This window comes from Battus philenor, unplaced genomic scaffold (assembly GCF_028537555.1).
Source record: "Battus philenor isolate CCGP_79_NKW_IND1 unplaced genomic scaffold, ilBatPhil1.0.hap1 SCAF_25, whole genome shotgun sequence".
Classification (NCBI taxonomy): domain Eukaryota; kingdom Metazoa; phylum Arthropoda; class Insecta; order Lepidoptera; family Papilionidae; genus Battus; species Battus philenor.
Window position 1 is genome coordinate 5,511,934 of NW_027181688.1, and position 13,645 is coordinate 5,525,578.

Sequence of the window (13,645 nt, forward strand, 5' to 3'; positions counted from 1 at the left end):
GTAGTGTCTTGTAATGTAATGTTTTGTGCTTTTTTAAAAAGAGAATAATAAATTGATATAAATTTTAACAAGTTGTTTCTGGTCACAAAAAAGGTATATATTTTTTCCAATTTATTTATTGGAAGAGTTATATTATTTTTGTTTTTTAAATGTTTACTTTGTTCAATTTTCTTTTTAAAAAGTTGTATTTTCGTAACCCTGGAACCTATCTTCGATCTTTACATGGTTTGCTATAGAAAATCTTAATTCACTTTGCGGCGTTTCAATTTGCGTCGTGTTTTTTTTTAACGTAACCACGACGCGAAGTGAGGTATTGGTGTATGCCTCTTCAAGTACTGAGGGTACGATTTGAAATGTCGATGAGGTATTAAATACTTAAGGACTGTTTATGGTATTAGTTCGATCCCTGGCAGACAGACACTATGTTTTACTCTACATCAATATAGGTGTAAAAGCTGAGGGGTGAATGTGCAGCTCTTTGACAGAAAAGCTTGAAAAATATATACACCTATTACTAATCACACTGTAGATAGCGGTGATCAGATATCGAGTAAGGTACGTAATAAATAATTCTACTAGATCGATACAAGCTAAATTTAATATGAAAATTATAGTGCTATTCGAAACCGTACAGTGCCTTAGGAAAGCACGGTGAGGTGTTATATAATTTACACAAACCCGTTAATTACAATTGTAAATGTAATCACCGGGTAACAGTAATTAAACATATTAACTAGTATCATCGTTATTTCAGCCGTTGGTAGTCCATAAGCCATTGACATAGATTTCCTATAGTACCAGCTGGAAGCGACTTGTATCCAGCGTCTTTCAACGGCTTCAACAAAGGATCGTCGATCTGTCTTGTCAGTGGACACTATACGCTATGCTTGCCGGTCCGTGCCTTAAGGCATATACAGAAATTATATCAGTATTATTACGTAGTAAAGGTTCGTGATAGGAGGATAGTTGTCTTATTTGAACACACTTGATTTGTCACGAGCACAAGAAGGCTGCTAAGCTACGCTGCTCACTCGAAGAGTACCCACCACGCAGACCTCTTACGTTCACTCGCTTGTCATACTCGAACTATTTTTTTTTCTTCGAGAATATTTGTTCGATTTAAATTTTGCTTGTCATCTTTTGTATCAATCCCCTCATATTATTACGAAGTCCCTCCGACATTTTTTTTTCATTTGCGACCCAAAATTTTCTATAGAAATTTAATAAATCAAAAACCAAACTTTGTGATTACACGCTACGCTTAGTAAACCGTCTGCGTCAAATTTTGAACGTCCACCGCATTCTGCGATGCTTCTAAATTTGACTGTACCGTATTACGCGACAATATTAACAATAATAACATTTATTTGATATAGCCTATCGTGCAGAGGACTAAGACAAATCAGCAAGGTTCGATCCGACAGCTCGGTATATATATAGAGTAATTAATACAGATTGTTTTACAAAAAAAATTATATTTCTGACGTGATAATTCAAACGCCGAGTACTATACAAAACTAATCTACAACTCGGCATTGGCGAGTGTAACAAGTTTTATTTTGTAACAAGAAATCTTGTTATAGTATAAATTATTTTAGAGCAATATTGTTCATAACTCTGTATTATTAAAGCTTATTTATCATTTAATAATCTTAATGAATCTTAATTTGATCAGTTGAAAGGTAGAGACCGCAAGAACATGCAATGTTTCGATTACATCCGAACCACGCTCGATACCACAGTAGCCGAAGCAAAACATCGACAAAGACCAACAAAGATGGCGTAACATATTGCGCCAAAAACTTTCGCAAAGAAGAAAAATCTTAATGAATAAAAAACAATGATCTAAATTAACTTAGTTTTAATGTCATATCTGTTTTTCATCGCCGAGGCCAAGTTCCACTTGGGAGTACCCGTGCCAACAGGGCAAGTATTAAAATTAATATAAGTTACCAAACTTTGATCAAACTCGAAGTTGGCAATTCAACAGAGCATAATCAGAAGCGAATTGCGGATAAGCGAAAAGTTAGATGTTTAATTCTATTTCATTTGTTTTATTTTTGATTATGAAAAACAATGACTTTTGTTACACATTTCTATACCTTATACCGAAGTCAAGAAGCTGAACAAATTTTGTGTAAAAATATGACGATAACGAAAGATGTGAGGATTCTAAGAAGAAAGTATAATTTACTTGTGTTGTGTAAACGAAGCCGTAGGGGAAGAAAGGTTCTCGGGTGGTCACCACGAGCCAATAAACGCGGCGTAGATAGAACCCCGTAAGCCCTCCCCCCCCCCCCCTTTGTGAACCGAATCTTATGTTTTCATATGAAAAATGAAAATGTAGTACTCTGCAAGATTTTGTATTTCAAAATTGAATATCTGTAGTTAAAGATTCACATTAACTTTGTCATTGTCATCTTTAACATTGTCCAAAAATTTCTCCTCCTCACAATAAAATTCCTAACTATCGCTTTATATATTTTACAATTATGCAACTGAAATGTTACACAGTGAAACACTTTGACATTCGTTTCAATTTGCACCGTGTACACGACAGATTTTATCACAATAAACTTGTCCATCACAACTGTTATTTCAAATAAACCGGCCAATGTACAATGTTTCAATCCAAAAATACGCTTTTTTTAAAATGAAAAAAGGGATTTATCAACATATCAAATACATGTGCTATATTATTTACTTTTATAATATATTCGTCAGAGTTAATATAGTGCTTTTTCAACTGCGCCTTTGTAAGTAAGAAACAGATATTTATCAAATCGATGCTTTTAAAGAAATTTATACAGGAGGCCAAGACATGGCTAATAAATGCATGCATAATAACAATTTTAATCAAAATTCGAATTTTTTCGATACACTGTCAATTTCAGTTTCAAAAAACAAAAAACCTGTCATTTTTGTGTTATGGTCAGCAATACCATTTTTATCAAGATCATCTCTACAACCAAAGGACTTCCACTACTTTGATTAAAGAAACCTCGTTAAAGTCGGCGAAAGACGCTGGATGCAGGCCGTTTCCTTTCTTTATAAAACTGTTTAAAAAATAGTCAAAAAATAGTCAAGTCGTAAGATAAACAGGAACAATCAAAGTAACAAAAACAAGTCTGATATTGTCTGACATTTTGTTTCCGTGTAAAAGCATCCTTAGTACATTGTTAGCGATAAAAGTTTGCGATTTCTTGTATTACCCTTGTCTGGAGAATATAGTATAATAAGATTCTTAAAAAGGTAAAAAAATAATTGCTAGTAAAATTATTAAAACAATACTTCTTTACCCATAACCATAGAGTAAATTAAAAAACAATTTACCTTGCTGCAAATTGTTTGACGTCAGTCAAAACCAAAAATGGCATGTTCGATTATAATGAAACGTAATAACTATCGCATACCATAAAGCAGTATATAGTCTTGTATTGTTTAAAATTGATTTTTGTACATAAACTTTGTTTTTTTATTATTAGGTGATTTAATGGAATCAATAAATAAAGGGATCACTCTGGGATACGGTATATTTATTTATATTTACATTAGACTATAACAAACAGATATTTTTTTACAATGCGAAGTCAGAGCAGAGATTATTAAAATAAAAATAACTTTTGGTCGCAAAAACGAATATAAAACAAAGATAATAACCGGCAGTAAACTCCCGTTTTACTTGATTACAGTTTAATAATTAACTCCGGTTATTTACGACGCGTCGAGCGGCAAACCGCTTTTTGTTTCGTGCCGAAAGCTGTCACCAGTATGACGCCTTGCGAGGCGGGGCCGCCCTGGGCGGGACTTGATGTGAGTTCTCACGGCTCGTAAAATAGTTTTAGCCGGCGGCTATGTTCACGTTGCTAGCTTAAACCATTTATTACCACAATTTACAATAAGAAAAGTTTTTTTTAATACAAGCTTATCTTTTTGGTCGTTTCTTGGTTGAGATCATGTTAGTCTCCGGTACCGTTTTTCTCCTAATCATTTCACACGGTTTTCTAACTACGTCAGTTAGGCAAATAGGTGCCCGTTAAGCCCTTTTAACTTCAACATTGCCGACGACTATAAGACTCTGATTTTTTCAACTCCGTTAAATATAACCGAAGTACCTGAGAATTTCACGAAATCAAACGGAGGCATTTTTTATTCATAAATAGTATAATTTTAACGAAGTTAACAAACAGCGCAGTGTTCACTCTAATCAATATCTTGAAAGGAAATTGCCTAACCATATGCTACGTTAGATCATTCATCGTTAACAACTTAGAATAAAACTTAAGATTGTAATTTTTATCGCATTCGTAATGAAATTTTTAACAAGTAACATAAAATTAAAATTACAATTATATAAATTTAATTTTATATGTACTATTGATTTAATTCGTTATTTTGATATTAAAATTGTAAAGTCTCTACTTACTTACAGTTCCAGACATGTCGTAATGAGGCAATACATAAGTAGATATTGGAATACAATATATAAATATCGTCGTTTCATCTTATACACGTCTACTGCAAGGCTTAGTACTCCTCCAAAAATATCCACAAGTAATATACTATAATCGCCACGCTTGGCAGGCGGGGAATTGCGATTGCAAGGTAATATTATGATACGCAGAGAACACTGCTACCCGTGCTCTGAAAACTTGTTTAAACAATGACGATACCGTATAATTACAGCACAAAGTGTAAAATAAATGTGAGATTGTACCGGGAATCGAACCCGCGACCTACGATCATACGGAAATTCTCTAGCGATGAACACACATACATGCACGCACGCACACACACATTAATGGATTTTCATTACCCGAATCCAATTTTCTAGTGACATTTTCTTTTAAATTTTGCTAAAAGGAACCATGGTATAAAATTTCCATGATATTGAATTTCCGAACGATCTAACCCGCGTATATAGAACGCTACTTAGTGTACTCAACCAAATATCTATCATGGTTTATACAAGTTTCTTTTGCTGCGGAAATTCTATCGGGGTTCTTGTGTACCGTCACGTCATGTACCCACATATGAGTACCAAATAATTGTGTGTGAATGTATGTTGCATTTTATGTGTCATTACCAACATAGCTATCATACTCGTATATCATTAACCTTAACAGCAAATTGTTGTATTTTAAATCTTAAAATGAAAAAAATAAATAAACATGCTTCCGCGTAAGATTTTGTATACGATTTCGTAGACTGGATATAATTCTATTGTTTAAAATAAACATTCTTATCGATATACAACAAAATATTACCTATTGTTTTAAATAAATCATATAGCAAAATTGAAATTTCAACTGGCAACCACGGACCAGTAAATGCGGCGTGGGTAAGCCCCCTTACCAGTTGAACTGACGATATGAATAAGTTCGCAGCAAATCGCTGGATACGGGTAGCGCAAGACTGCTCATCGTATCAATCTTCTAGGGAGTCCTATGCCTTGCAGTGGAGGTCGATCGGCTGACAATATATTAGTCTACTTCGTCATATTAAAATAAACTTAAATTAATAGTTATAAACTTCTTACAACACGAAGTAACTCTCGAAAACTAATCCTGACAATATTTGTAAACATTTTTTTATAATTCACACATTCCTATCTATAAATTTAGATTATCTGTCCCGTTTAATTAAGCATTAAATATTCCAGATACAAGATTAATCCTGAAATATGCCGGCATATTTAACAACATTCCATTCTAACATCATAATTGGCTTTATTAAGAGAGACGCTATAAAAATGTTTAGGCGGGATTATAAACTTTATTTAAATAAGGGAACCGCAATAAACGACGTCATTTATACGCCGGAACGTAACACGATGTGATGGGCAATTTATGTTCGTCCATCAATAAAATAATTAATTAAAGTATACAAAAGCACGGTGAAATTCGATTTGTTTTTATCGTTTTAATATTCTCTACAGTTTAAAATTTATAGTCTGAATCCAGATTATAAAGGAGCCATGATGTATTTATGTTTTTATTTTATCTTATACAGAGTGATTAGTCGAAATTGGTAACTTGCGTTTAGAAGGAAGTTGCAAATAATGAAACAATTTTTAGTTTTAGGTTTTTAATTTAACTCTTCGTGATCTCATCTAGTTATAAAACTGATCATTTGGTAATAAAGGATTATATAAATGAAAACTCTAAATGTACCAAAAAATAGCTCATTTGTCAGCAAATAGCTTAAAAGCTTTTAAGCTCTTAAGCCTTTATGGCTATAAAATCAACCCATCGATCACCTAGAATGAAATGATCTTTTTTTAAATATGTAACAGTTTTTGTAGTCTTATGTTTTCCAAAAGGCCAATAATTCCTCTGGCAACACAAAGTCTGCAAGCACAAACAGTAAACAATAAATAATTTCATTATGTAGTAATCCGAATTTTAAACGTTCTTTTAGTTACTAATATTACATTTACGTTATTATTTCTTAAACTGTTGACATATGGATAGGGTATATGATACGTTAATTTACAGCAAATGAGCTGTACCATTACCCCTTTTAAACTTTTACATCTATAACCATTGTATAAATAAAGTTTTACTTGTCTAAAAGAAGTACATTGTTAATCAAAATTCAAAATTTCTACGGAAGCTCTTAAGCGTTATTATCCCTATTACTTTTCCCGCCTACACAGTTTTTGTAACGCAGGCGGCAACGGCTGTAGTATTACGAATATTGTCAGACAAATTGTCAATTTAACTTAAAACAATTCTTCAGGAATTCATCAACGTCTAGTATATAATTGTGAAGTACTAGTTTACAATCTTATAGCTTACACTAAATAAGGAATCTGGGTAAATTTGTAACAGTTAGTAGTTGTAGATACTACATATATATATATATATATATATATATATATATATATATATATTCTATAGGTAAATATAATGTATATATATATATATATATACATTATATTTTATATTCAATTATTTAATTAAGATCATTTGCTTTGACCATTTTTATACTCCATTAGAAGAATACCGGAACAGCCCAATTGCGTCTTCCATCTTCCAACTAGAAGCTACGTGTGTTACAAAGGCGTCCCTAATATAAGAAATTATCTTTTTATAAACTAACGCAGGTTTTTGTTTTAATAAAGAAGGTTTTTTTTTAAACGGAATAAGCTTTGTTGCGGTTTCCGAAAGGTTCTAGTGTGGTGACCAAGAAGTATACGCGGCGTGTGTACGGCCCCCACCAGGCAGACCGACGACATAGTCAAGGTTGTGAGAAGTCGATCGATACAGGCAGCACAAGACTGGTCATCGTGGAGATCTTTGGGAAAGGCCTATTCCTTACAGTGAGCGTCTATCGGGAAAAATGATGATGATACTATTTAATTTTTTGACACTTTTAATTTTTTTGTAAACCGACGCAAAATGACCACAGTGTCGCTTGGTTGCGGACACCAGCCCTCAAAAATTAGACATGGCAAGACAATTTTTATGTGGGTGTATGCAATCGATATTAAGTTTTAATACTTAACCAGAACTCGAAAAATCTTTAACTGTACTGTTAGAAGAAACTTAACATTCAGAAACATTATAAGAAGTAACACTACCAATAACCATTGCTCAAATTCATACCGCAGTAAAGCAGAAACTACCACAGCGCTGATATTATTTAAAAAAAATAATTACAGTAACAGATGGTAAGCCAATTATCAATCGAACCTTAAAAAATAAAAGTCGCCATTATAAAATCAACCCGGACTACGTCACGTGATGTCACAAGGAATAATAATTTATCTCAATATGAAATTAGAAAAAGAGCTGACTTACCTCTTAATCCGCGATATAATAAAAGAATAAGATTGATGAGCTACATAATATTCGCCGAGCTCTCCCCGGTGAAGTCTTTCCAATATTTTTTTCCGTCCTAGCTTCACAAATTGATTAAAATTACTTTTACAATAATGGCGGCAGCGAGTTATAAATCATGCGGTAAATTTATCGGTAATGAAAATTTAATGACCGTAGAGTACCCTTATAATGCTCGAGTTTTCTTTTTCTTCGAATGAAACTCGTTGGAATTTATTTCCTGTACGCGTTTTACGGTTACCTTATTTAAAAATACTACATTAAAAGCTTAACCTTAATATATCACAAAAACAATCAAGCGCTTAGTTTAAACACGAAAACTATTAAGCCGAAATTGTATCACTAATAAATTTATTTCAAATTAGTTTCCTATGGAAATATCCTAAATTTCTCTTCAAACGAAACCTATTTCTGCTTTTACAATCTCATTGAATATTAAATAAGGTTCATTTGGAAACATTCACAATGGAAATGAATGCTCGCTAGACTTCATTGTTGCCTTCCGATAATTTCTTATCACGAGAAATAAGCACTACTATATTTTATTACGTAATAGATACTTAGAAATATAATGTTTTATTTCTAATTTCTTTGAAAAATCTCAAAAACTCTTAATATGCGGCAGTCAATAAATAAGAAAAGAATTTGATTAAATGAAAACAGTAACTGCTTGAGAAAATAATATTCATTGTAACTTGTACGCATATAATAAGAAATATTATTAACACCACATTTAGAATATAACGTCATACTCATAATTAATTGTTACATTTGTTAAAAAGCATAACAATTTTTCATCTCTCCGAAAATAAGTAATGATTAATTTGAATAAATATATTAAATTTATAGCAGATAATTTATAACATCGTAAAAACTGTAATATCTGTGCGTATATTTATATATATATATAGGTCATTTTTTAGTTATACGTTAGGTGTATAGGTGTAAAAGAATTTTTTTCCTCTATTGAAATACGACAGATATCTTCTGGATTCTGGTAAACAATATTTTATATAAGTAATAAAATATATATAATATAGTATATAAATACAATCATTAATTTTAATTAGATGTCATTTTAAAGACGTTGTTCTAATCATATTATGTTAGGTTATTTATTATTTCTGAAACCATAGGTTTTTGAATAAAGTAAAATACATATTAACCCCTAAAAAACTTTTACATGTATAATCAATGATCCTGTATATTGAAAAGATTAAACATAAATCTTATAAGAAATATTAACAGAAACTAACGCCTAATTATAGCAAAATATTGACAAACCTTTAAGATAAACATTTCATTTCAGGAATTCAACATTGCACAATGACGCCGAAAAACTTTTTTTGTTCAATCACGGTAAACACAAAATCAAACAACAAAATTCGCAGAGTAACTTATTTCCAAAAATAGACAGCGAAACTAAAATCCCCTTTACACAACCAACTCCGCTAAGAGTCGCAACCGAACTAACCTCTACACGGGGGGCGTGTACGTCGTAAAAACTCAAAGCTTTTTAAAAATCTACGTTCTTTTATTGCTTAGGTATGTAACAATATGATTACATATCAGCTTATTTAATTAACAATGTAACATAACATATTTATATCACGTTTTAAATTCCATTTGTTTAATTAAAAAATTAACATTTAAAGCAATGTCTTTCCAAATTGTAGGTCGTCGTAAATATTTACAAAGTAAACTTTATATATCTGTGCATCTACTCTATTTACTTTAATTGTTTGAATATTAAATTTAACTAAATAGTATGGTATTTCTTTTTATACGATTCTGTCGCGTTTGAAATTGCTATGCTTATTATGTTTACTTTAAAAAAATGGATATTCAAAACCAATAATATTAAACATTGGAAGTCATAAATATTTAAAAAGTTAACTTTACAATTCTCTGCTTCAATATTTAAAAACAGGAAATGTCTTATCTGTGGATTTAGATCTGTAGAGTAATCGGCCTACTCACACGGTCCATCTTATCCCACGCCGGAATTGGAATTATAATGTCTAAATCAAATATCGATAATGGATGCCGCTCCAACTTTAGTGCATTGTATTCGGCTTTACTGATATGGCCTCTGAAGAAAATACTTAGTCGTATTAGAAGATTTATCTAATACTTGGAGATATAAGATCGTTACTGAACAAATAGTACGTGTGACGAAGCGATTTCGATTGACTCTAATGAATTAAATCAGTGAGCATTTAGTGATTACTAAACGATCTTTGTGAATATTCCCAAGTTATAATAAAGGGATTGGCTAGTTGTATAAAACTTAAATCATTGCTCAAGCAAATTAGACGGAAAATTCAAATTTGTTAGGTTAACATTATTCGAATAACAACTATTTAAATTTTACTTATTAATAGTTTTAAAAAATATTTATCACTGTTAATATATAAAGTAATACGTACGTACTACGTATGTATAAAATAAGGAACCCATTAGAAAAATGGGCTTATATCGCCATCTACCGATCAGTAGCTGTAAGATATTTAAACCGATTACTAATTATTGCCTGTAAACATAATTAATGTGATGTATTTATTGCATGAAAAACTTGAATTACGATTTAAAAACACGGTTTATGTACTTATTATAATAAATATGAAAATAAGTTTTACAGGTGTATTCAGATTAAGTAATGTAGTCTTGTTCCGATGATACGTGTAGTGCCATCTATCGGCTAGTAGAAGCTATATTTAGTGAACCTTTAATTATTTGATGTATTAAGCAGTACAAAAAGAATAAGAAGACCACCCATAAGCGGGATAGATGGCTGTTAAAGTCTTCGTGACGCTGAACGTAGGCAGCTTCTATGTGGTCCTATCGGAAATATATGGTCTAGGTTCAGCAGTCGCAGACGTCTTCTGAAATGCTGTCACCACAGGTTTTATATCTAATACTAAAGCTAGTGAAGTACTCTATAAGGGTTGGTATATACATAGAGTAGTTAAAACCGATGGTGCTCATAAAAAAATAATATTTATGACATGCCATATGAAACGCCGTAAAAGAGAATGGATTTTTTCCCTTCTTTACTCTAGCAACGTACTCACTATTGAAACAGACATTTCATTGACAGGACGAATAGAAACATAAAACTTATTTATTCGTGAACACTAAATGTATGTATGCTTCGTATGTTCTAAATCTCAGAATTTTGGTAAGAAACTAACCAAAATACTAAAACACCGTATATCTTACCGCGAACCCTTCCAGTTAGACATCAACGAAATGTAGCCACGAATGTATCTTGAATTTTAATGAAGCATTTCGCCTATGTGACTGGTAGGAGTAGTTATGAATCTTATATACACACTGTGTATACTAAGAGCTTTAGCAGGTTGGCTATTGGTCACGGAAGAAGGCTTGAGAATTATTTACGAAAAAGGAGATAGTTCTCTAGTAGTTTTTTTTTTAAGAATGAGAGAAAATCATCCTTGTGACTAACACCAACGTTTGTGTTTCAATGTGGACCTGATTTTCCAATAATCACACTTGTGATGATGGAAAAGTAATATTAAGCCACCAACTATGAAATCACCAACATAATTTTGCCGATCACTACATTTCTAATGATCAATGAGCAGTGTGGTAAAGGACTATGACACACACTGCGTGTGTGATCACAGGTCGCGAGTTCGATTCCCAATATGCAATGTAATATAATTCAGACTTTGTGCATTAATTATATACGACTGTCACTGCTCACAAACAAGGTTCTAGAGGATGGGCTGCAGCATCATCTGCTTACCATAATACGACACTGCGATCAGTACGCCGCCATGCGTGGCGATTATAAAGGAAGTATACTAACCCCTGGCGTCGTATTGTCTGAAATGGAGGCAAAGCTAAGAAGAGATAGAACGCCGGCATTTGTAGAGCAATATGAGGAAAAATTGACGTTAATCCAGACTGGTTGCCGGCGTCTAAAATGATAACTGCGAAACCGGGTGATTGCCATTGGAGACATTTTGAGACAATTAAATATGCCGAGACATCAAAATCAACGGTGGAAAAAATACGTAAATGTTAAATATTAATAATATTTAAAAACCCTCAGCAATTACATCTTATGTTTACAAAATATATTGCCTTACAATAATTACATGATTTTACAATGCGGTTAACTGACATATGTAAAAAAGGACCAATATTTAGTCACTTCTGCGCATGCAGAAGTAGTCGTGCAACAAAGTGCACCGCCCGCCAGCCCGCTGATAAATGCGTATGCGGCAAACAATGCGAATCACACAACTGCCACCGCCAAACCACTCATCACGTGTTTCACCCTTCCACGGGGCATCTTCAAGAGTTATGTTACACCTTACTACGTTACTTACTTACTACCTTGTTATGTGAAAAGTAAAGTAGCTAAATATTGGTCCTTTTTTTACTTAGGATGGACTTCCGCAAGGTAACGCCTGATTCCATTAAATAACTTACATATATTATCGCCACGCCATCTTGAAAACTATAAATAAAATCGGCTTAGCCAATGACCAAAAGTCTGACTGTGATATCAACAGGCGCTGTTCTCTGTATGCGTTTGCTCTGACTACTGTACTAAGGACGTCTGCAAAACTGATCATAAACAAAAATAGACAAGGTTTGACAATGATGACAAAGTTGCCGAATAAACTCTATCAAAAATAATGTTGAGTCTATTTCTTTGCTTTAGTGTATTCACATCTATAAGACGACGACAGATTGTAAGAAATTCAAGACGTTGATAGATCAACAACGTATATAATATTCATAAGCTTTTGAGACGTTGGAGCCTTATGTAAATGGAATAAATCGTTTTCTCGTTGGATTTGTTTACTCAAAAGATTTTATTTCCGACAAAACAGATGCTCCCCTAGTTTATCATTCCATAGCTTTGTAGATAGGATGTCTATTTACCATGACTACATCTAAACTACATGACTGCTTATAAATACGTTATTTGACCTATCATTTTAAGTTCACCCTTACTTTTAGTTTAACAATATCACCCGTGAGACATATTACATGACGTTAAGATTTAATCAATTTATAATATCGATGTAATATTCAGATTATGCTTTAATATCATAAAACTGGCTATAAACCAATACAGAATAAACAATATATATGTACATATATATTTTTAAATCAAAGATAAATAATATATTACACAAAGTACAAGCAATTATTAAATTTAAAATATCATAGTGGAACTAAATGTTAAATTATCATGGATTGTCTTTTTGATTACATGCTATTGCCCCGAAGAAAGCAGAGGATAGGATGGCACGGATATAGCTTGTCATTGGCAATCATCAAGAAAAAAGCATCAAGGCGTTCCAACACCAACACCACGGTTAGTAATGAAGAAAACGATAACGCAGTGAAGACTCTAAGGCAAATTCTGTTCATTTGTATTGCGTCACATCGTTGTATTACATTACCCTGTAATATTAAATGTAAGATAGGAAATAAATTAATAATATTCTTAAGTTTCCAGATGACATACAAAAATGTAAAAATGTAGACGAACACATATCTATTATTATATAGACTATTGCTACTGTCCTGATACAAGGAGATGGTAGGAATGGACTGGTAGAATGGTAGAAAAGAACATGAACCGGTAATGTAGAAACGATTGATATGTCAATACTCTTTCCGATTTAGCGGTTACAGTTTTAACTGCTTTGTTGCAAGAGATATGATAGCGTTAAGCTTAGACCTCTTAACAGTAAGTTCGAGAAACATCATGTCAGGATCTTGGGCTCTTAGGCTCTTGACATTGTGTTTTG

The 13,645-nt window shown here is 32.5% G+C and overlaps 1 protein-coding gene across 1 annotated transcript in view; it reads right to left on the reverse strand.

Annotated features, from left to right (window-relative positions):
• The window catches only part of LOC137924960 (synaptogenesis protein syg-2-like), a 71,314-nt gene extending 62,018 nt beyond the window's left edge, over nucleotides 1-9,296 (reverse strand). Inside the window, exon 1 of the mRNA XM_068768382.1 lies at nucleotides 9,129-9,296. The gene's annotated coding sequence lies outside the window, so the exon portion shown is untranslated. The remainder of the gene's footprint in view (nucleotides 1-9,128) is intronic.
• Between the last annotated feature and the right edge of the window lie 4,349 nt (nucleotides 9,297-13,645).